This window comes from Delphinapterus leucas, chromosome X (genome assembly GCF_059928025.1).
Source record: "Delphinapterus leucas isolate spDelLeu-1000000601 "Yukka" chromosome X, BTC_Dleu_Yukka2, whole genome shotgun sequence".
In the NCBI taxonomy this organism is placed as follows: Eukaryota; Metazoa; Chordata; class Mammalia; order Artiodactyla; family Monodontidae; genus Delphinapterus; species Delphinapterus leucas.
The window spans coordinates 4,443,488-4,464,141 of NC_143150.1; positions in this window are offsets into that span (position 1 = coordinate 4,443,488).

Sequence of the window (20,654 nt, forward strand, 5' to 3'; positions counted from 1 at the left end):
GGAGAGGGGAACGGCTTCTCCATGGTCACACAACCACTCAGTAGCAGAGCTGTGGGGAGGACCCGGGGGGCTGGCCCCCAGGTCACTGAGCATTCACTTCCAAGAGCTGAGAAGGGGAAGAAAGGGGACATTTTGCACCTCTGGGTTTATCAGAATACGGGGGCAACGTGGACTTTAAAAGACATATTCAGCGATGGAAATGTTCTAAAAAGTGATTGTAGTGATGGTTGCACAACGATACAAACTTCCTAAAACTCACTGAATTGTACGCCTCAATTTACATTATCTATATTAAACCTCAATGAATCTGGGAAAAAAACCAAAGACATTATAACACCTTTTTGGAAAACTCATAAAGAAACCTATTATTTTCCCAGCACAGATGACTGGAAGTAAAGGCTTGCATTAGTACTTTTGTCTAGTGTGGGGTGGGCTTAAAAAAATGGGGCCCCTCGGCAGCCCTCCAGGAACTCTCTGGGGCAGACACAAGCGATCACCTGTCTGCAGCTGCCCCTCTCCGCCCTCCAGGAGCTCACGGTGGGCATAAGGTGCAAATAGCAGCATCGGGAATGCCAGGGAGAGCCGAGGCGACAGGGATCAGTGTGGCCTGGGGGAAGGGACCAGGTGCCAGGGCCTGCAGAGTGGGCGTGCGGGGAGCCAGAGGTCCGGGACTTAGGCCCCAGTCCCCAGTCCCCAGTCTAGCATGGAGCGTGCCAGTCACCATATCAGCGCCCCACTCCCCAGCCCCCAGCTAGCTGCCCTGGGGGCCGTGTGGCCGGGCCTCCCGCGCTGCCTTCCTGCTAGCCCTCCTTCAACTCAATTCATTACCTTCTGTTTATAGCCTCTTCAGACAGTTTTTCTTGGCCCGATGCCAAGCCAATTTGAATTCATTTTCCAAGCATGACCCTGTGAGTAACTGTATTAAATGCCTTCCAGAGAGTTCTCACCGCTGCCTGCACGCAGTGCGCTTGGCCAGCCATCTGCAATCAGAGTGCAGCCCCCGGCCCCGTGGTGCAGCCCCTAGCGCCAGCGATAACAGGCCAGAGAATGATGCCCATGCAGGCCAGGCACAGACAGACAGACCCAAGGCATGCATTCCTCTGACAGTTCTTGGAAATTTCAAGAGAGGTAAGTCAGCTAACAAAGGACTGCCTTTAAAAAAGGCTTTCTTTAAAAAAGAAAAACCCGGCTTTACTGACATATGCCACATACCATACAATTCACCCATTCGAGGTGGACAGTTCAATGATTTTTAGTAAATTCACAGATATGTGTAACCATCACCAGAGTCAATTTTGGAGCATTCCTCTCACCCCCTAAAGACACCTCATACTCTCTGCATCCTGCCAGCACCCCCAGCCACTCATCTACTTTCTGTCTCTATAGACTCCCCTAGTCTGGACTTTCATATGAATCTAATATGTGAACTTTATTTTTTTAAATATCTTTATTGGAGTAAAACTGCTTTACAATGGTGTGTTAGTTGCTCCTGTACAACAAAGTGAATCAGCTATACGTATACATATATCCCTGTATCCCCTCCCTCTTGCGTCTCCCTCTCACCCTCCCTATCCCACCCCTCTAGGTGGTCACAAAGCACCGAGCTGATCTCCCTGTGCTATGCGGCTGCTTCCCACTAGCTAGCTATGTTACGTTTGGTAGTGTATATATGTCCATGTCACTCTCTCACTTTGTCCCAGCTTACCCTTCCCCCTCCCCATGTCCTCAAGTCTGTTCTGTACATCTGCGTCTTTATTCCTGTCTTGCCCCTGTCTTGCCCCTAGGTTCATCAGGACCATTTTATTTTCTTTTAGATTCCATATATGTGTGTTAGCATACGGTATTTGTTTTTCTGTTTCTGACTTACTTCACTCTGTATGACAGACTCTAGGCCCATCCACATCTCTACAAATGACCCAATTTCGTTCCTTTTTATGGCTGAGTAATATTCCATTGTACATATGTGCCACATCTTCTTTATCCATTTGTCTGTCGTTGGACACTTAGGTTGCTTCCATGTCCTGGCTATTGTAAAGAGAGCTGCAGTGAACATTTTGGTACATGACTCTTTTTGAATTATGGTTTTCTCAGGGTATATGCCCAGTAGTGGGATTGCTGTGTCATATGGTAGTTCTATTCCTTAGTTTTTTAAGGAACCTCCATACTGTTCTCCAGAGTGGCTGTATCAATTTACACTCCCACCAACAGTGCAAGAGGGTTCCCTTTTCTCCACACCTTCTCCAGCATTTATTGTTTCTAGATTTTTTGATGATGGCCATTCTGACCATGTGAGCTGATACCTCATTGTAGGTTTTTTTTTTTCTTTTGCGGTACGCGGGTCTCTCACTGTTGTGGCCTCTCCCGTTGCAGAGCGCCCAGGCTCCGGACGCGCAGGCCCAGCGGCCATGGCTCACGGGCCCAGCCGCTCCGCGGCATGTGGGACCTTCCTGGACCAGGGCACGAACCTGTGTCCCCTGCATCGGCAGGCAGACTCTCAACCACTGCGCCACCAGGGAAGCCCTCATTGCAGTTTTGATTTGCATTTCTCTAATGATTAGTGATGCTGAGCATCCTTTCATGTGTTTGTTGGCAATCTGTATGTCTTCTTTGGAGAAATGTCTGTTTAGGTCTTCTGCCCATTTTTGGATTGGATTGTTTTTTTGATATTGAGCTGCATGAGCTGCTTATAGATTTAGGAGATTAATCCTTTGTCAGTTGCTTCATTTCCAAATATTTATACATCAATCAATGGAACAGAATGGAGAGTTAAAAAATATGCCCAGACATATATGGTCAATTGATTTTCAACCATGGTGATAATGCAGTGTAGAAAATATAGCCTTTTCAAAAAATTGTGCTGGAACAATTAGATAGACATATGCTAAAACATGCTACTCCAACCCTTACTTCACACCTTATACAAAAATTAACTCAGAATAGATCATAGACCTAATGTAAAACCTAAGACTATAAAATTTCTAGAAGAAAACATAGGAGAAAATGTCCGTGACTTTGGGTCAAGCAAAATCGTTTTTAGATATGACATAAAAGTCACAAACTATACAAGAGCAAATTGTTGAGTTAGATTCATCAAAATTTAAAACTTCTCTTTTTCAAAGACACTGTTAAAAGAATAAAAGCACAAGCCAAAGACTGGAAGAAATATTTTCATTTCAAACTTCTAACAAAGGACTTGCATAAAGAATATATAAAGAACTTTCAAAATTCACTAATAAGTGATAAAACAAGCCAAAAATTTTTCTTGCAAAGGATCTAAACAGATATTTCACCGAAGAAAATAGACTGGTGGCAAATCAGCACATGAAGATATGCAATCAGGAAATGCAACTTATAACCACAATATGATATCATTAGTAGCCTATCAGAAGAGCTATGAGGGGATTTTTCCAGTTGCTAGAAGTATTCTGTATCTGGGTTGTATTGCTAGTTACATGATAGTACACCACAGAGTGAATTATACTGTATGTAAGTTGCATATTAATTTCTAAAAATATAAAATTTGACCCAAATTATACAAACTGAAAAAAAGCATAAAGACTCCCATTTAAAATGAGTCTATATTGCTTCCATGTCCTGGCTATTGTAAATAGAGCTGCAGTGAACATTGTGGTACATGACTCTTCTTGAATTATGGTTTTCTCAGGGTATATGCCCAATAGTGGGATTGCTCGGTCGTGTGGTAGTTCTATTTTTCGTTTTTTAAGGAACCTCCATACTGTTCTCCATAGTGGCTGTATTAATTTACATTCCCACCAACAGTGCAACAGGGTTCCCTTTTCTCCACACCCTCTCCAGCATTTATTGTTTCTAGATTGTTTGATGATGGCCATTCTGATTGGTGTGAGATGATATCTCATTGTCGTTTTGATTTGCATTTCTCTAATGATTAATGATGTTGAGCATTCTTTCATGTGTTTGTTGGCAATCTGTATATCTTCTTTGGAGAAATGTCTATTTACGTCTTCTGCCCATTATTGGATTGGGTTGTTGTTTTTGTTTTTCTGCATCTTGGTGGTCACATTTATTGAAAGGGTTGGAGAAAAATTGTTTTTTTGATATTGAGCTGCATGAGCTGCTTGTATAGGTAGAACACTCTATGACACAAATCACAGCAACATCTTTTTTGACCCACCTCCTAGAGTAATGGAAATAAAATCAAAAATAAACAAACGGGACCTAATGAAACTTAAAAGCTTTTGCACAGCAAAAGAAACCATAAACAAGACAAAAAGACAGCCCTCAGAATGGGAGAAAATATTTGTTAATGAAGCAACTAATGTGTGAACTTTAATAGTCAACTTTTCAAAAGGAAAATTGCCCAAGAATTGAGGTGCAGGATTTGGGGAATGGGGCTGGGTTCCTTGGTACTGGCGTGGACCAGCCCCACTCCGCCCCAGCCTCTCCCCCGGGGAAGGGGCCTGTCCCCTCAGAGACCTACCCTTCCCTGCGTCTTCACCCGGCACCACCAGGCTGGCCTTCCCTGGAGCTGTGTCCCAAGAGTAGAGGAGAAGGAGGGCTACCTGTTTAATTCTCAGGAGGAGGCTGGAGCAAGCAGGGTTTTCTTTGTACCCCAGGAGGAGGGCCACACACGCACATGCATGCAGGTAGCCACCTCCTTACAGAGTTTGTTTCCTGATCGGGGTCTGTCACCGCGTTATTTACTGTCGTTCTCCTCCAGTTCACTAGAGAGCGCCGTCCCCTGACTCACTGTGGAATCCCTAACATTGAGCTGCCCAAGGTTGTCTGGCTCAGACCGGCCCAGGACCCGTCCAGGCTCTGCTTGCACACCTCCAGCGACCCGCTCCTCACTACCTCTCAAGGCAGCCCATTGCCTCCTGGGTAAAGCCCTGTAGAGAATTCTCCCCAACATCTTTCAATGAATAGTTCCTCGTTTTACTGGTCAGGTCTCAGGGAGCAGAGACTGAAAGCAGACCTTTCAGCAAGCAGCTCAAGGGCACTGGCTAGGAAGGGAGGGAGTTGAGATTTGAATCCGTGTCCCTCCGACTCTGAAGCCCATGCTTTTGACCCACGTATCCACCACACGCCCTCAGTGCGGCCCGTGTAGCTTACTTTTATTGAGCTAGTATTCACATACCATGACATTCACCCTTTTAAAGTGGTTTTTAGTGGATTTACAGGGTTGCACAACCTTTACTGCTATGTAATTCCAGAACATTTTCATCACCCCCAAATGAACCCTCATACCCGTTAAGCGGTCACTCCCCATTCTTCCCTCCCCCAGGTGCTGGCAACCACTAATCTATTACTGTCTCATGGATTTGCCTAGTTTGGACATTGTGTATGCATGGAATCATACGATCTGTGGCCTTTTGGGTCTGGCTTCTTTCACTTAGCATGATGTTCTCAAGGTTCATTCATGGTGTAGCATGTATTATACTTCATTCCTTTTCATGGCCGAATAATATTCCACTGAATGGATACACCACAATTTGTTTATCCATTCATCTATAGGTGGATACTTATGTTGTTTCCACCTTTTGACTCTTGTGAATAGTGCTGTAATGAACATTTGTTTACAAAGTACTTGTCCGAGCACAGGTTTGCAATTCTCTTAGATATATACTTAGAAGTAGAATTGCTGGGTCATACGTTCTATTTTTTTGAGGAACTGCCAACCTGCTTTCCACCATGGCTGCACCATTTTATAATTCCACCAGCAATAGCGGAGGGTTCCAATCTTTCAATTTCTAGATAGTGTCCTTTGAAGCACAAAAGTTTTAAATTTTGATGAAGTCCAATTTAACTACTTTTTCTCTGGTCACTTGTGCTTTGGGTGTCATATCTAAAGAACCACTGCCCGCCTAATCCAAGGTCATACAGATTGGGACCTATGTTTTCTTCTAAGAGTTTTATTGTTTTAGCTCTTATATTTGGGTCTTTGATCCCTTTTGAGTTAATTTTCATATATGGTGACAAGTAGGCGATCCAAATTCACTCTTTTGCATGTGAATATCCAGTTTTCCCTGCACCATTTGTTGAAAAGACTATTCCTTCCCCCCATTGAATTGTTGTGGCACAACTGTAGAAAATCAACTGGCCATAAATGTGAGAGTTTATTTTTGGACTCTCAATTCTATTCCATTCATCTCTATGTCCATTCTTATGCCAGTATCATACCTATGCAATTTTAAATTCAGGGCTATCGAAACAATATAATGGCAAAGAAGTACCCTCGCCAGGATATATCGTTGCCAGGATGTATCCTTGAAACAGAAAAGATTTTAATTTTCAAGAAGTCCAATCTATCTATTTTTTTTTTTTGGTAGCTTGTGCTTTTGGTGTTGTATCTAGGAAACCATTGCCAAGGTCGTGATAATTTGCCTCTGTGTTTTCTTTTAAGAATTTTATACTTTTATAGCTGTAGCTCTCATATTTAAGCCTCAATCCATTTTGAGTTGATGGCAAGGATGGCTGGCTTCATTTACATTCCGTCTGGCTAAAAGTTTTACTCGCTAAGGCTGTTGTTTCATTTTGAGTTTCTGAAGGTGATGTTCAACCAGTGCTAAGTTCTGCTAGAAGTTGATCAGGAGGCTTGGGGAACAAAGCAAGACTCGTCAGCAGGGCCGGAGGAGCCTCTCAACCCTTTGGAGGGAGGGGCTGAGCCCTGCAATTTTCATCCACCTCCAACTCCCAGCCCCAGCCCCCTTTCAGATGAAGAGATAAAGGCTCTGGAGGAGAGGTGGCTGGCTGAAGGTCACAGCCAACACGTTCACAGCTGAACTCCAATTCACGTTTTCTGACTCCAAATCCCACTTCTATTCTGCTGTGATGCCTGCCTTCAGTGAAACAAATAGGAACCAGCAGGGGACAGAAACCCAGTAAGGAAGAGATGGAAGGAAGGGGAGTTCACGGCAGACCACGCAGTGGGTATCTGTTAGCAGTGAGAGATTGGACATAGGAGAACTTCTGGGTCTTTTAGGAAAACTGGAGTAAAGTTTTTTGCAGTGTGAGTAATTCCTAAGAAAGAAGGTCCTGCACAGAAAGCAGAAAGGAGCTGAAATGATTTCACCTGCTCAAATGGCCTAAGTAAATTAGTGGTGCTTTGCCAGTCTGTGCATGCTCTGTTCGGAAGCGATCGTACACTTGCCCTAAGAACTACACAAGAGCAAAGTAAACTGGCTTCCATCATGGTAGGAGAGATTTAAAATAGCTCCAGCGAAGAGCTTCCATGAGGGGAGTTGTTAGCTGAGAAGATTCCTTAGTGATGACCTTGAAACAGCCCATCAACCGAGACCCAGTCAGCCTTGAGCCAGTGGTTACCAAGCACCTAGTGTGTGCAAAGCGGTGTGGCCAGGACTGAAGGCAGCAATCCTTCAGTTGGTGGCGAGCCTGCACACAGGAAAGTAGATTTAGTTCATGGCATTTCCAAATGGGAGAGGCATCTACAGAAGACGCAGAAGGACTTCACTGTGGTCAGCTGAATAGTGGCCCCACAAGATGCCCGTTCCTAAGCCCCAGAATCTGTGACTATCTTATTATATGGCAAAAGGGACTTTGCAGATGTGATTAAGTCATGGATCTTGGGATGTGGAGATTGTTTTTGATTATTCAGATGGGCCCAATGTAATCACAAGAGTTCTTGTAAAAAGGAGGCAGGAGGGTCAGAGTTAGAGAGAGAGAGACAGATTGGAAGATGCTATGTTTCTAGCTTTGAAGGTAGAGGAAGGGGCCACGAGCTAAGGAATGCAGGTGGCCTCTAAATGCTGGAAAAGGCCAGGGAACGGATTCTCCCCGAGAGCTTTCAGAAGGAATGCAGCCTCGTTGGCACCTTGATTTTAAGACTTCTGGTATCCGGAACTCCAAGATAATAAATTTGTGTCCTTTGAAGTCACTATGTTTGTGGGAATTTGCTACAGCAGCAATAAGAAACTAAACAGAACATAGGGCAGGTAAATACCAATTATCTTAAAGAACTAAGTGTAGGCGATTTAGTAAAATTAGATTTCTTTGTTGCATGTCGACTGAATCCAAGTGATAGTTTTAAAATAAACCCAAATTAATTAAAGAAAACAACCATGTAATGACAAGAAAGTTGAGTCTGAGACCTTCATGTAAGCATAACTGAATGGGAACAATGTAATATATATATAGTACATATTCTGTACAGATAGCAAGACTTTGTAATGTATGTTTTTAAGCAGCTTTATTGAGATATAATTCACATATCATACAATCCACCTACTTAAAGTGTTCAATTCAATGGTTTTTAGTATACTCACAGAGTTATGCAACAAACACCACAGTCAATTTTCGAGCTTTTGCTTTTTCTTTTTCTTTTTTTTGTCCACGCCCAGTGGCTTGCGGGATCTTAGCTCCCTGACCAGGGATTGAACCCGGGACCTCGGCAGTAAAAGTGCCCGAGTCCTAACCACTGGACAGCCAAGGAATTCCTTGATTTAACAGCATTTTCATCACCTTAAAAAAGAAACCCTGTACCCTTCAGCTATCACTGTCTTTTACCTCCAGCCCATCCCCCCACCCAACCCTAAGCACCTACTACTCTACTTTCTGTCCCTATAGATTTCCAGTTCTGGACTTTCCTATGAATGGAATCATACAATATGTATGTGGTCTTCTGTGTCTGGCTTCTTTCCCTTAGCATGAAATTTTCAACGTTCATTCATGTTGTAGCACGTATTAGTACTTCATTCCTTTTGATGGCTGAATAACATTCCATTGTATGGAGAGACCATAGTTTCTTTATCCAGTCATCTGTTCATGGGTATTTGGGTTGTTTCTACCCTTTGGCTGTTATGAATTGTGCTGCTGTGAATATCAGTATACAGGTTTCACTTGATCTAAATTTGGGGCAGGGGAATACGCACCATTGCTGACAGCCCCTCCTAGCTAGGCCTGCTTGATTGAAGCCGGCCAGGAGATTGATTATTCCATGGTGTCTGGAGCTGTACACATTTCTTCATGTGTTGTCAGTCAGTCTTGAAGGTCCATTGAGCCCACTGGCCAGTCTTGAATATCTAGGCCCTAGAGAGGGCTGCTTCCTATCCCAGTATTGTAGCTAGCAGGAAGAAGAGCTCTGCCTCAAAGCAGCAAGACATTGCCAAGACTGTTTAGAAGGTATCGTGGGTTGAATCATATCCCCCCAAAAGATAGGTTGGTGTCCTAATCCCTGGTGCCTGTCAATGTGACCTTATTTGGAAATAGGATCTTTGCAGATGTAATCAAATTAAGATGAGTTCATACTGGATTAGGGTGGGCCCTAAAGCCAGTGACTTGTGTCCTTGTAAGAAGGGCATATGAAGGGACTTCCTTGATGGTCCAGTGGTTAAGACTCAGCCCTTCCAAGGCAGGGGGCCTGGGTTCGATCCCTGGTTGGGTAACTAAGATTGCATATGTGGCGCGGTGTGTCATGGCCAAAAATTAAAAAGTAAAGAAGGCCATATGAAGACAGAAACAGAGATTGGAGTGACGCAACTATAAGCCAAGGAACACCAGGGATTGATGGCAGGCACCAGAACCTAAGAGAGAGGCCTGCAACAGACCCTTACCTAGAGCCTTTAGAGGGAGCGTGGCCCTTGGTGAGTGAATAAACAAAGTTCAGACTGTAACCCAAGCATAGCTGAGGGCACAGAGTAGAAACTCATAAAAGCCAGATGGCTCCTAGACAAGCCAAGAGATACTTAGGAAAAAGCCACTGGATCAGGAGTTCATTTCTCTACCCTGCAGAGTAGATTGTTAAGACAATGAAAGGATAATACTCTTTTTGACCATATTCTGCCCTGACAGGCAGGGCAGATGGCAGAGCTGGGCGGGACGGGCTCTACCCACAACCCCAGGCTAAGGGAGCAGGATTCTGGACACTGGGAAGCTGGTCTGCTAGGACTGAAGAGTATGGTCCTTTACTATGCCTCCCATTACTCCATGGAATATTCCAGCAAGTTCCAGAGCAGCCAGGGCATTGTACATAAAGGAACACAGGTAGGCCAGTGTAGACTGTCTTTGGCAAGGGGCAAATGGACACTGAATGCCCTACTCCTGAGCCCAAATTTCGGTGACCACAGCACCTTCTCGAAGCATATCACATCATGGGAGTTGTATTCATTTCCTTCAGCTGCTGTAACAAATTACCACCACCTCAGTGGCTTCAGACAACATACATTTATTCGCGTACATTTCCATAAGTCAGAAGTCCAGAATCAGTTTCACTGGGCCAAAACCAATGTGTCGGCTGGGCCACCCTCCCTCAGGAGGTTTTCGGGGAGAATCTGTCTGCTTGCCCCTCCCGGCATCTAGAGCTTGTGATTATGTTTAGAGCCCAGCTGGATAATCCAGGATAATCTCCCCATCCCAGGGCCCTTAGTTAAATCACAGTCTGCAAAGTTTCTTTTGCCATATAAGGTTCTCAGAATTAGGATTCAGACATTTTTGTGGGCCATTATTCAGCCTCCCACAGAAATGGAGGTGAAAACGTCTGCCTGTGGGTTTAGAATCTCCACTGACCAGCCCAGACCTTCTCCCCTAAGTAGCAACGATAGAGACTCCAGGATCCCTCAGGAGGCTCCCGTTCTGCTGGTCTGAGTTACAGTGGTACCAGTTGTAACTCCCGTGTGGAGAGGGGGCAGCCACCTGGTGGGCCTCGAGTTGACCGTAGTTCTGTTCCAGTCCTGGGGCCAACAGTGACCACCAGTCCCAGGCCCTGTGGGTCCCCGAACAGTGAGTCAGCCCCACATCCCCTGATTATTGTTTGTAAGCTGGTGCTTTTCGTCAGAAGGCCACCTGCTTTTCTTGTCGATGTATCATTGCGCTTTCCAGCCTTCATATATGTAACTGAGCCGTTACAGACACAGCAGAGCTGGACACATCTATTCCCCCGAGGAAGGTCCTACTCTCAACACCTAAACTTCTTGCAAGGGCATAATGGCATGCCAGCCTGCCAACCGGTCTCTCTGCTGAACACCCTGTCCCCTCACCGCCCCAGCGTGAACTTGCTCATGCCCATGTCTCCCCACATCACGCCTGATAAGTCCTTCAGCAGCTCCCTGAAGGTGAGACCAAAATCGACGTCCCCACTTGGCTTCAAGGCATTCCATGATCAAGCCCTGAAAATGGGCCAGTCCCGTGTCTACTAACACCTCCCTTTACTACCTGCAGCCTTTACACCTGCCTCCCTGGACTACTTTTGTCTCCCATCAGGACTGAATGTTTTTTACTGAGATAAAATTCACATAAGATAAAATTTACCAGTTTAGAACTTTTGACACACGCTACAACATGGATGTACTCATCCACGACATGGATGAACCTTGAAAACATGCTCAGTGAAAGAAGCCAGACACAAAAGGAAAGATACTCTGTGATTTCATTTCTATGAGGGACCTAAAACAGTGAAACCCATAGAGACAGAAAGTAGAATGGAGATGACCAAGGGCTGGAGGGAGGAGCTCATAGGGAGTTATTATTTGATGGGCATGGAGTTTCAATTTGGGATGACAAAGAAGTTCTGGAGGTGACTAGTGGTGAAGGTTGAATACCAGTGTAAATGTAATTAACACCATTGAATAGTACACTTAAAATGGCTACATTTTATGTTATGTGTATTTTGCCACAATAAAACAAAAGTTTAAAGGCAAAATTACCACTTTGGCCATTTTAGAGTGTACTGTGTCATTGGTTTTCAGTACATTTGAATAGTTGTGAAATCACCATCATAATCAATTTTAGAACATTTTCATCACTCCAAAAAGAAATCCCACCCTTATTATGCAGTCCTTGTTCATCCCTCCCCTTCCCTCTACTTTTTGTCTCTATGGGTTTGCCCATTTTGGACACTTCATAGAAACAGTTTCACGCAATATGTGACCCTCCGTGATTGGCTTATATCTCTTGGCATAATGTTTTCAAGGTTCATCCATGTTGCAGCATGTATCAGTACTTCATTCTTTTTTATGGCTGAATAATATTCCATTCTCTGGATAGACCACATTTTGTTTATCTATGCATCAATTGATAGACATTTGATTTGTTTCCACTTTGGCTATTATGAATAATGCCTCTGTGAACACCCGTGTACAAGTCTTTGTACGGACAGATGTTTTCATTCCTCTTGCGTAGATACCTAGGAATGGAATTTCTGGGTCAGACGGTAACTCTAGGTTTATCAGGATGCACCTTGCAGTAGAATCCAGTGCCTCAACTCTGGATCTCTATGATGATGGAGGATACAGACAGCCTAGAAAACAGAAAAACAAAGGTAATTGCAAGGATTTCCTTTTTTAGCTCCTACTTCCTTTTCTCTCCCCTTGGCCACCCGCTACTGGGGCTGTTATTGTGTTACAAAATTGACTAGTTTGCATTTTAGCTCCCCTCCTGAGCCATGAAATGACCCCCAAATCAGATTTCAGGTGTGGGGGAGGACAGGGGAGGGGCATCAACTGGTAAATCTGGAGTTGACTTTGGCTATTATCTTTTTAAATCATTGTTTTAGACTAGAAAACCTTTACCTGCAGACCTCCTAGACCATAATCTAAGATCAACCTGTGACAGGGCTGCCCCACAGACTCCCTATGTGGTGAGAATGTGTCCACATTGAATGCAGGAATAACTCTTTTGTTACTGACTGTTCCTCAACCTGAATCCATTCAAGTGAATCTCCTTGACAATTTCTTCGTGTTTACAAAATTTACCCTTTGAAACAGGCCTTGAGCTTGTGCCTTGAAAGCGGGGAGTAGGGTTTAACGATTGGCTAGCAAGCTAAATGGTTTGGCTTGGTTCATTCTGTTCAGTGCCCATGAATAGCACTCGATTCATGGAGCGCAAGTAGAGCGCTGCACATGGGCTCATCATGGGGCGTAGCAGAATTAGACTCTGCACACTCTCCACACTTCTCTCTCTCTCTCTGAGCAGATGGGCAAGCCAAACCCAAAATAGGCACAAATCCTCTGATAAAGGGTAGTATCGTTTGCACTTCCAGAGAGTCGAGTTGTTCCTCTGTCGGGTCAGTAGCTGGTCTCTTCTGTGGTTTATTTACAAGTGAAAACCCTGCTGCTGGTTAGAAACGATTCCGCTTGAGCTAAACTTGGCAGAAGAAGCTGGTACAAATGAAAGGCCTTAGAGCCAGGAGATCGGGGAGGCAGGTGTGGCCCCCAGGGAGCTGCTGAGCCGCCACAAGCCACGGCGCAGGAAGCCATGCCACCCACGACTCCACATGAAGGCAGGAGGCCTGGTTTACATTGCCGATGCCTCACCGTGTGACCGTGGACAAGTCGCTTCCCCTCTCTAGGCCTCTGTCTCTTCATCTATAAATGAGGAGCTGCTGAACTAGATGACACTGAAGGAAGTCACTTTCTGCACCATTGGGCTGCGTTTGGAAAGCATCGCATGTACCTTTCAACACCAATCTGAACGAAGAACTTTGTAAAAGACATGGATCACATTTAAACGCCAGGATTTCATTTTCAAGAGATGAAGGGGCACATTGAGAAATGCACTTTAGAGTGGAGTTCTCTGGAAAGGATGAACTGGGCTAGCGGCTAGACACTGGCCTTGATCTAGATAGGATCCCAGGAATTATTTCCGTACATATGCTCTCCCCTTCACCCACTCATCCTGTATCTAAAGACAAGATGACAAGTAAAAGCTCCTGGCAGAAGCTCCCTCCCAGCCTCGCTCCCTCAGCTTGGGCTCACAGGGCAAGAGCAGAAAGGCGGCGGGGGGATGGGGGGACAGGAAAAGCAGCGTATGTCCAGCTTGGCCACAGGCGGCACGTGGCAGAGTCTCAAAGGTGTGTCTCAAATTCGGGCTTAGGCTAAACAAAGGACCTGCCAAATCCTCTCTTTGCTTTGCTCTAGCGGTTCTGGAAACCACCCCTTCACTTTTGTCCTGGCCCAGACCTGGTGGGGGAGGGGAGTGATTCACAGAGTCTCCAGGTTAGAAGAGGCATCCAAGGGGGACCAGAGAGCCAGACCTAAGCATCCCCAAGAGGCCAGCCGGCTCTTCCATCTTGAGGTTGTTCTGCCTCTTTCTTAGAAGGTTCCAGAATCCATCGTCCCATAGCTTGTCCCCTTTATCCTTGTTTCCAAAAGTAGAGGCCGCACAGAACAGATCAAAGCCCTCGCGACTCCCCCCAGGATTCTCCCTCATCACTCTTCTCCCTTTCATCCCTTAAAGTCATCTTTTTCTCTTGCTTAAACACTCCCCAAGATGATTCCTTGGATGAGCATCCTGAGTTCCCTTTGACATCCTGATCACTGGTTCCTGAGGTAAATCCAGCTTGTTAACATCTCGCAGCGAGGTTACTGGGAGCCAGAGCAGGGCAGGCGGCCAGGCACTGTGAGCTGACCCAGGAGACCATCAGACTGTCACCTGCCTCCCTCTAGACTAGGATGAGGCCCGTCAAGAGGATATATGGAAAAAAAGACATCAAACTATTTCTGTTGTGATTCAGGAAGCATCTATAACCCAGATGTTTCTCTTACTGTGTCTCCTTCCCTTCCCATCTGATTAGCCAAAATAATAATAGTTAAAACAAGACGAAACAAAAAGCTGCTACTGTTGGGAGCACACGATGTACCAGGCACCGTTCTGTGCACTTTCCACGCGTGTGAATGTGTTTCCTCTCTATTTCATATATCCTGACACTGAGGTCTAAAAAGGCAAGGCGACTTGCCCCCAGGTCACACAGTAAGTGCTAGTAAGTGGCGGAACCACAGTTGGAAGCCAGAGTTGGCTGGCTGCAGAGTCCACGCTTTCTACCTTTACCTCTCCGGCTGAATGCCATCCTCTATACACTGAGTGACCCCGTGCTTTCATCTCCCACTAGCAACAAGCTATGCCGGGCCCCAATATCGCCTTCAGGACCCCCTCTCCTTATGTCTCTGGTCCATGATGCAAGGTCCAGCACATGCAGAGGCCGAGGCCCAGCCCTTGACATCAGGAAAGCCGAAGGCCAGTGATGATCACCCTGGCTCTCTCCTGGCCCTCCAGAACATGTCCCCTGGGATGACAAGCACCCCTGCTGGCTTGGCTTGGTCTACTGGCTCAAATTTCAAGGCTGAGGACGGATGGACGGCAGCAGAAGCATATCTCTTTGTAAACAGGATCTGGGGGCTTATTCTGCCAGAACCCCCTGGGACAAGCAACTTTTAAGGGTTGGGAACCCCTTGAATCCCTCTTCTGGAGTGCAAAGGAGGAACCAATTCTTCCTTTTCTGACCATGAACCCCTGTAGCACGTATTTGTCTACCTAAGAGGCAGTCAAGTGCAGGAGTCTGAAAGCCAGGCTGCCTGGGTTCACATCCTGCTGCCGCCCCTTATGGGCTGAGTGACACTGGGCAAGCTACTTGAGCTGCTATAACAAAATACCATAGACTTTGTGGCTTAAACAACACATATTTACTTCTCACAGTTCTGGAGGCAGGAAAGTCCAAGATCAAGGTTCTGGCAATGTTCACTTTCTGGTGAGAGCTCTCTTCCTGGTTTGCAGATGGCTGGCTTATTGCTGTGCCCTCACATGGAAGAGAGAGAGCGAGCTGCAGTGTCTCTTCTCAAAAGGGAACTAATCGCATCATGGGGCTCCACCCTCATACCTCCTTTAAATCTAATTACCCCAAAAAGGTCCCAAGTCCTAATACCATGACATTGGGGATTAGGGCTTCAACATAGGAAGTTAGCAGTGATTCATTCACTCTATAACACTATCTCATAGGATTTTCTGTTTTTAAAGAATTTATTTACTTATTTATTTTTTGGCTGCCTGGGGTCTTCATTGCGGTGCGCAGGCCTCTTATTGTGGTGGCTTCTCTTGTTGCAGAGCACGGGCTCTAGGCGTGTGGGCTTCAGTAGTTGTGGCACGCGGGCCTTAGAGCACAGGCTCAGTAGTTGTGGCGCACGGGCTTAGTTGCTCCGTGGCATGTGGGATCTTCCTGGATCAGGGCTCAAATCCCTGTCCCCTGCATTGGGAGGCAGATTCTTAACCACTGCGCCACCAGCGAAGCCCCTATCTCATAGGATTTTGATGAGAATTAGGGACTTAATGCCTGGAAAATACTTGCTCAGTGTTGGGCATGGAGTAACTGTTCAATATACACTCGTCAAGTGGTTTCTTTATTTTTTTTAACAGCTTTATTGAGATATAATGCACACACTGTATAATTCCCTCCTTTAAAGTGTACAACTCAGTGGATTTTAGTATATGCACAAAGCTGTGCAGCCATCAGCACTATCTAATTCCACAACATTTTCATCACACCCGAAGGAAACCCTGCCCCTCAGTGCCGTCACCTCCCACCTCCGCCCCGCCCCCAGCCTCTGACAACCGCTCACCTTTTTATCTCTATCGATTTGCCTATTCTGGACAGTTCATATATATGGAATCATATAATATGTGGTCTTTTTGTCTGGCTTTTTTCACTTAGCCTAATATTTTGAAGGCTCATCTATGTTGTAGCATGTACCCTTACTTCATTCCTTTTTATTGCTTAACGGTATTCTATTGTATGACTACACTACATTTTGTTTGTTTATTCATCAACTGATGGGCATTTGAGCTGTTTCCACTGTGGCTATCATGCATAATGCTGCTATGAACACTCATGTACAAGTTTTGCCTGGACATACGTTTTAATTTTTCTTGGGTATATACCTAGGAGTAGAATTGCTGGGTCATATAGTAAGTCTACGTTTAACTTGATGGGGATCTCCCAGATAGTTATCCATAGCGTCAACAACATTTTACATATGTTGTAGACTGAATGTGTCCCCCACCAAATTCACATGTTGAAATCCTAACCCTCAATGGGACCGTATTTGGAGGTGGGGCCTTTAGAGGTGATTAAGTCATGAGGGCGGAACCCTCATGAATGGAATTAGTGTCCTTATAAAAGAGACCCCAGAGAGATCCCTTGTCCCTTCTGCCACGTGAAGGCACAGTGAGACGACAGGCCTTTACAAAACAGGCTCTCACCAGATATCAAATCTGCTGGTACCTTGATCTTGGGCTTCCCAGCCTTCAGAACTGTGAGAAGTAAATGTCTGTTGTTATAAGCCACCCAGTCTATGACATTCTGTTATAGCAGCCTGAACTAAGACATGTTCCCAGCTGCAATGTAGGACGTTTCCAGTTTCTTCATACCCTCAACGACACTTGTCATTGTCTGCCTTTTCATTATAGTCTCCCTAGTGGGTATGAAGTGGGATCTCATTGTGGCCTAATTGCTTTCTTCAGAGACTATCTATTGGCTTCGTACTGTAGCAAAGCCCCAAGGTGGGAGGAGAGCTGAGGAAATAGAGCTTAGAGAGGAGGTGAACCTTTCAGAATTTGTCTCAGATGGTCAGACAGTCCAGGAGGGGAGACTGGAGGGGAGACTTGCCTGGACTGAGCACCAGAGGCATTGATATGTCCATTTCATTTTAGAAATAAACAAATTGTGACATAAGTGAAGTATCAGAATCATAGGAGTTATGACAGGGGCTGCATCTTGGGGGTCAGATGGTCAGAGTGCCTGGAACCCCCGTCTCAGGATCTTGGTTTTTTCTCGGAGACGAATTGCCATTTGTCAGCTGGGGAGTAAAAGGAAGAGATCTGTTTTAGGACAGCCGCCCTGACTGCCGTGTGCAGCATCGGTCCATGGGGGCCGCACTGGAGTCAGAGGGACCAGCGTGAAGCTGGTCCAACAACAATTCTGGTGCAAGATGGTGGCAGCTGGAACCATGGCAGAGACACAGCAGTGGCAGTGAGGAGGAAGCAGTCCCACAAGACACAGTAAGGCATCTGAGTGGGGTACTTTCACTCAGTTCTTTCACTGTTTTGTGCCACAGAAAGATAGTCTTGCAAAAATTCAAAGGTCAGAGTTTCTAAAGGAAAATTCCCACCGATGACAGAGGGAGGACTACTGACCTCCCTATGTTCTGAGCCCAGGTCCCAACCCCCTGCTGGAGTCTGATGGCAAGTGTGAAGCTGGCACAGGAAGGAGGGACCGAAGTGCCAGGAGCACCAAATATTTAGAGGTACCCTCCTCTCCACCAAGCCTGCATGGAAACAATGTTCATGTCAATGAAATGCAGGGCTCCCAGAGAGAAACACGAAATAAGATGTGTCCTTGGGGGCTTCCCTGGTGGCGCAGTGGTTGAGAGTCCGCCTGCCGATGCCGGGGACACGGGTTTGTGCCCCGGTCTGGGAAGATCCCACATGCCGCAGAGCGGCTGGGCCTGTGAGCCATGGCCGCTGAGCCTGCGCGTCCGGAACCTGTGCTCCGCAACGGGAGAGGCCACAACAGTGAGAGGCCCACGTACTGCAAAAAAAAAAAAAAAAAAAAAAAAAGATGTGCCCTTGGCTTCCACAATCTTTCTCGATAGATAAAATCAACATCAGGGTATATTTGAAAATAACAAAAGATGGAAATGCCCACCCAAGGCAGTAACAAATGATTCCTTGTTAAATAGATAATATTTGACCTCCCAAGCCTTCGAGAAAGAGGTTTATGTTGACCTTGGGCTTAGGGGACATTAGCGTTTGGATATCAAGATAGAGGGGCTAAGGGAAGGCATGATGGGCAACAGAAACCTCATAAGAAAAGGCAAGGAGGCAGGGAGGCTCGAAGCCTGTTCAGGAGACGGTGAGGTCACCTGTTGAGCCGGATGCACTAAGGCGGGGCATTGAATGCCAGGTCAAGGCATGCAGCCTGATCATATAAGCAACGGGGAAGCAGGGGAACGTTACATCCCAAGGAGGAGATGATTGGGGTGGTGGACGCTCTCAAAGACAAGCCACCACTCACCAGCAGCCAGAGCGCGTGGAGCAGCAAGACAAACGTCACTCTCAGAGCTCTGTCAGACCGGGGCAGGGGCCAAAGAGAAGTGACAGGAAGTGGGGATCTGTGATCACAGGTGGGCGGGATGTAGAGGACGATAAAGAGTGATGAGAATAAAAGAAGGAGATACAGGTACATGAAAACCTCTTTCTCCTGGGACTCTGCCTAAACAGAAAAAAAAAGGGTGAAACCCCAGGGAAAGAACCAGCTTCGGGGAACATTCACGGGAGGCAAGGCGAGGCGGCAGGAACTGTGCCCAGCTGGCTGTCATGCATTCGGGGAGCCTTGTGTTTTCTCTTCCAAAATGCTTTCCTTGAAGCTCATATGGTTTGTTTTGTTTTTAAACAGTCTTTTTTTGAAAAAAAAAATTGTGGTAAAATATAGTACATAATATTTATCATTTTAACCATCTGTAAATGCACAATTCAATGACATTAATTACATTCACAATGTTGTGTAACCATCACCGCTATTTATACCCAAAACTTTTCATCGTCTCCAACATAAACTCTACCCATTAAATAATAACTTCCCTTTCCCCCAACCCCCAACTCATGGTAACCTCTATTCTATGTTCTGTCTCTATAAATTAGTCTATTCCAGCTAGATACTTCCCGTAAGTGGAACCATACAATATTTGTCCTTCCGTATCTGGTTTATTTCACTAAGCATAACTCTCCAAGGTCCATCCATGTTGTAGCATCTATCAAAATTTTGTTCCTTTTTATTTTTATCGAAGTGTAATTGATTTACAATGTTGTGTTAGTTTCAGGCGTAGGAACTTTGTTCCTTTTTTGGCTGAATAGTATTCCATTGTGAGTATAGATCACATTTTGTTTATCCATTCATCAGTCAATGGACACTTGGGTTTTCTTCCACCTCTTGGCTATTGTGAATAATGCTGCTATAATCATGGGTACACAAGTAACTGAGTCTTTGCTTTCAATTCTTCAGGATATATCTATATCTATATCTATCTATCTATATCTATCTATATATGTATCTGTATGGAATTGCTGGATCATATGGTAATTCTATGTTTGATTTTTTGGAGGAACTGCCAGACCGTTTTCCATAATGGCTACACCATTTTGCATTCCCACCAGCAATGTACTAGTGTTCCATACCTTTGTCTACCTTTGTTATTTTCAGTTTTTTAAAAAAATTATAGTCATCCTAGTAGGTGTGAAGTGGTATCTCATTGTGGTTTGGACTTGCATTTCCCTAATAACAGTAGTGTTGAACATCTTTTCATGTACTAATTGTCTTTGTATATCTTCTTTGGAGAACTGCCTTTTCAAGGCCTTTGCCCATTTTTTAATTGGGTTGCTTGTTTTTGTTGTTGTTGAGCTGCAGGAGTTCTTTATATTAATCATTTGTCAGATATACAATTTGTAAATATTTTCTCCATTCTGTAGGTCGTTGCCTTTTCACTCTGTTGATAGTGTCCTTTGATGCACAAAAGTTTTTAATTTTGATGAAGTCCAACTTATCTTTATTCTTTTGTTACCTGTGCTTTTGGTGTCAGAGTCATGAAGTCATTTCTAAACCCAACATCATGAAGAATTTGACCAATGTTTCCTTCTAAGAGTTTTATAGTTTTTAGTTCTCAAGTCTAGGTCTTTGATCTAATTTGAGGTATTATTTGTATACAATGTAAGGTAAAGGTGATTTGGGTTTTTTGTATATCTTTTTTTTTTCTGTCTATGAGAACTGAGGCATTAAAATAAGACAGGACTGGGCATTGGTTCCTAAGTCACTAAGGAGCTAGCTAAGGGGGTAACTGCTCTCATGTCATGAGAGTGGGCTTCAGCTTTCTCATCTGTAGACTGAGAATAATATTTCCGCC